Here is a 4,927-nt window from a genome sequence, read left to right as displayed (position 1 = left end):
TGGTGATGGATGTGGTAGTGGACATGATGGTGGTGGTGGTGGACTTGGTGGTGGACGTGGTGGTGGATGTGGTGGTGGTGGAGGTGGTAGTGGACATGGTGCTGGATGTGGTGGTGGAGGACGTGGTGGTGTGGATGTGGTGGTGGATGTGGTGGTGGACATGGTGGTGCACGTGGTGGTGGCGGTGGACGTGGTGGTGGTGGATGTGGTTGTGGATGTGGTGGTGGAGGATGTGGTAGTGGACATCGTGGTAGTGGTGGTGGTGGATGTGGTGGTGGATGTGGTGGTGGTGGATGTGGTGGTGGTGGTGGACATAGTAGTGGATGTGGTGGTGGATGTGGTGGTGGGCGTGGTGTTGGATGTGGTGGTGGTGGACGTGGTTGTGGTGGATGTGGTAGTAGACGTGGTGGTGGACGCGGTGGTGGACATGGTGGTAGTGGATGTGGTAGTGGACGTGATGGTGGTAGAGGTGGACTTGGTGATGGATGTGGTGGTGGTGGACGTGGTGGTGGTGGATGTGGTAGTGTATGTTGTGGTGGATGTGGTGGTGGAGGACGTGGTGGTGGTAGATGTGGTAGTGGTGGAGGTGGTGGAGGTGGACATGGTGGTGGATGTGGTGGTGGTGGACTTTGTGGTGGTGGATGTGGTAGCGGATGTGGTGGTGGAAGTGGTGGTGGATGTGGTGGTGGACATCGTGGTGGTGGATGTGGTGGTGGATGTGATGGTGGTGGATGTGGTGGTGGTGGTGGACATGGTGGTGGATTTGGTGGTGGTGGACATGGTGGTGGATGTGGTGGTGGACATGGTGGTGGATGTGGTGGTGGTGGACATGTTGGTGGACATGGTGGTGGTGGACGTGGTGGTGGTGGATGTGGTAGTGGACATGGTGGTAGTGGTGGTGGTGGACATGGTGGTGGGCATGGTGGTGGATGTGGTGGAGGACATGGTGGTGGTAGATGTGTTGGTGGACGTGGTGGTGGACATGGTGGTGGTGGCAGACATGATTGTGGTATATGTGGTGGTGGTGAACATAGTGGTGGTTGTGGACGTGGTGGTGGATGTGGTGGTGGTGGTGGTGGATGTGGTAGTGGTGGACATGGTAATGGTGGATGTGGTAGTGGTGGAAGTGGTGGAGGTGGACATGGTGGTGGATGTGGTGGACGTGGTGGTGGTGGATGTGGTAGCGGATGTGGTGGTGGAAGTGGTGGTGGATGTGGTGGTGGGCATGGTGGTGGTGGATATGGTGGTGGATGTGGTGATGGTGGATGTGGTGGTGGTGGTGGACATAGTAGTGGATGTGATGGTGGATGTGGTGGTGGTGGTGGATGTGGTGGTGGATGTGGTGGACATGGTGGTGGATGTGGTGGTTGTGGTGTGGTGGTGGACGTGGTGGTGGATGTGGTGGTGGTGAACATGTTGGTGGACGTGGTGGTGGTGGATGTGGTGGTTGTGGATGTGGTAGTGGACATGGTGGACGTGGTGGTGGATGTGGTGGTGGATGTGGTAGTGGACGTGATGGTGGTGGTGGTGAATGTGGTGGTGGAAATGGTGGTGATGGATGTGGTAATGGACGTAATGGTGGTGGTGGTGGTGGTGGACTTGGTGGTGGACGTGGTGGTGGATGTGGTGGTGGTGGATGTGATAGTGATCATGGTGCTGGATCTGGTGGTGGAGGACGTGGTGGTGGTGGATGTGGTGGTGGAGATGGTGGTGCACGTGGTGATGGACGTGGTGGTGGTGGATGTGGTGGTGGACGTGGTGGTGGTGGATATGGTAGTGAACATGGTGGTGGACTTGGAGGTGGAGGATGTGGTAGTAGACGTTGTGGTAGTGCTGGTGGTGGATGTGGTGGTGGATGTGGTTGTGGTGGATGTGGGAGTAGACGTGGTGGTGGACGTGGTGGTGGGCATGGTGGTAGTGAATGTGGTAGTGGACGTGATGGTGGTAGTAGTGGACTTGGTGATGGATGTGGTGGTGGTGGACGTGGTGGTGGTGGATGTGGTAGTGTATGTGATGGTGGATGTGGTGGTGGAGGACGTGGTGGTGGTAGATGCGGTAGTGGTGGAGGTGGTGGAGGTGGACATGGTGGTGGATGTGGTGGTGGTGGACATGGTGGTGGTGGATGTGGTAGCGGATGTGGTGGTGGAAGTGGTGGTGGATGTGGTGGTGGACATGGTGGTAGTGGATGGTGGATGTGGTGGTGGATGTGGTGGTGGTGGATGTGGTGGTGGTGGTGGAAGTGGTGGTGGATGTGGTGGTGGACATGGTGGTGGTGAATGTGGTGGTGGTGGATATGGTGGTGGTGGTGGACATGGTGGTGGATGTGTTGGTGGTGGTGGACATGGTGGTGGATGTGGTGATGGTGGACGTGGTAGTGGATGTGGTGGTGGATGTGGTAGTGGATGTGGTGGTGGTGGACATGTTGGTGGATGTGGTGGTGGTGGACGTGGTGGTGCTGGATGTGGTAGTGGGCATGGTGGTAGTGGTGGTGGTGGACGTGGTGGTGGTGGATGTGGTAGAGGATGTGGTGGTGGTGGTAGTGGACGTGGTGGTGGAAATGGTGGTGATGGATGTGGTAGTGGACGTGATGGTGGTGGTGGTGGACATGGTAGTGGACGTGGTGGTGGTGGTGGATGTGGTAGTGGTGGATGTGGTAGTGGACATGGTGCTGGATGTGGTGGTGGATGACGTGGTGGTGGTGGATGTGGTGGTGGTGGTGGAGATGGTGGCACACGTGGTAGTGGTGGAGGACATGGTGGTGGTGGATGTGGTGGTGGACGTGGTGGTGGACATGGTCGTGGACGTGGTGGTGGACGTGGTGGTGGTGGATGTGGTGGTGGATGTGGTGGTGGTGGATGTGGTGGTGGACATGGTGGTGGTGGATGTGGTGGTGGATGTGGTGGTGGATGTTGTGGTGGACGTGGTGGTGGACATGGTGGTAGTGGATGTGGTAGTGGACGTGATGGTGGTAGTGGTGGACTTGGTGGTGGATGTGGTGGTGGTGGACGTGTTGGTGGTGGATGTGGTGGTGGATGTGGTGGTGGTGGATGTGGTGGTGGTGAAGGTGGTGGTGGATGTGGTGGTGGACATGGTGGTGGTGGATGTGGTGGTCGATGTGGTAGTGGACATGGCGGTGGACGTGGTGGTGGTGGATGTGATAGGGGACATGGTGGTGGATGTTGTGGGGGAGGATGTGGTGGTGGACGTGGTGGTGGTCGAACTTGTGGTGGAGGACATGGTGGTAGTGGATGTGGTGGTGGACGTGGTGGTGGTGGATGTGGTGGTGATGATGGTGGTGGTGGATGTGGTGGTGGACGTGGTGGACGTGGTGGTGGTGGATGTGGTGGTGGGGAGGATGTGGTGGTGGTGGTGAACGTGGTGTTGGCGGTGGTGGATGTGGTGGTGCTGGACATGGTGGTGGTGGGCATGGTGGTGGGGGACGTGGTGGTGGTGGTGGTGAACGTTGTGGTCGTGGTGGATGTGGTGGTGGTGGATGTGGTGGTGGATGTTGTGGTGGACGTGGTGGTGGACATGGTGGTGGACATGGTGGTGGTGGATGTGGTGGTGGACATGGTGGTGGACCTGGTGGACATGGTGGTGGTGGATGTGGTGGTGGACGTGGTGGTGGACATAGTGGTGGACGTGGTAGTGGACATGGTGATGATAGACATGGTGGTGATGGACAGGATGGTGGTGGACATGGTGGCGGTGGACGTGTTGGTGGACATGGTGATGGTGCCGGATGTGGTGGTGGTGGACGTGGTGGTGGTGGACGTGGTGGTGGACATGGTGGTGGTGGACGTGGTATGGTGATGGACAGGGTGGTGGTTAACGTGGTGGTGGTGGTGGACGTGGTGGTGGTGGTGGACGTGGTGGTGGATGTGGTGGTGGTGGACATGGTGGTGGACATGGTGGTGAATGTGGTGGTGGCGGATGTGGTGGTGGTGGACGTGGTGGTGGTGGACGTGATGGTGGTGGACATGGTGGTGGTGGATGTGGTGGTGGACGTGGTGTGGTGGTGGACAGGGTGGTGGTGAACGTGGTGGTGGACGTGGACGTGGTCGTGGTGGGGGTGGATGTGGTGGTAAAGGTGGGCGTGGTGGTGGTGGTGGATGTGGTGGTGTGCGTGGTGGTGGATGACTATTGGATAGGAGGGTGCTGGTAGAATGCGGAAGAAGAGGAGGATCTCGAAGGGGGCACATGGGAGAGCAGAAAGAGGCTGTATATTAGAAACAACCCACAGCATCGCTCTGTTTGATGTTTGGGAGGTGGGAAGGGTGTTCTGTGCAGAAAGGCATTACGGCGCTCTAGTAAATAAATAAATAAAACAAGCGCGGTACGCGAAAGTGAAAGCGACCGCGTTTGGAGCTCAGAGTGCACGCTGTGCTTAATGAGCCGTAACGAGGGAGGAAAGCCATGCTCGCTCCCACGGACCCTAGACCAGGGCAGAGAGAAGGCGGGACATGCATCCGCCTTTGGCCAATTTCGTGCTGTCTTTCTTAGAAAGACACATGCAAAAGCCAATAGCGGGTGAAGATAATAAAAGCACAGTACGAGTGTGTGTTCCAAAGTTTAAAGCCCTTTATTGAATGTCTTGCAGTGCGGCGTATGCACGCTGGCTCAGGCGAGACCTAAAAAGACGGCCTTGGCAGCATTGACTCAGAACGAAAATAATTCCATGGGAAAAAAATTCCTAGAAATATAATTTCTGGGGCAATAATCTTGAAAATAAAATAACCCAAATGAGTCAAAGCTCCCCAAAAGAAAAAAAGGCTGGTAGACAATAACCCCCCAACCCCCTAAGCAAAATTACCTCGGGGAAGAAATGTCCTGAAAAAAAATAACCTCTGGGAGGAAACATCCTATTGACGAAATGTCACAGAAAGAGAAAGGAGTCAATGGGAGGCAATGTCACAGACCTAGAAGT

Source organism: Lissotriton vulgaris, chromosome 2_1 (assembly GCF_964263255.1).
Source record: "Lissotriton vulgaris chromosome 2_1, aLisVul1.2, whole genome shotgun sequence".
Taxonomy (NCBI): Eukaryota; Metazoa; Chordata; class Amphibia; order Caudata; family Salamandridae; genus Lissotriton; species Lissotriton vulgaris.
The sequence above is the reverse complement of the archived record's forward strand: the minus strand, read 5'-3'. Positions refer to the sequence as shown.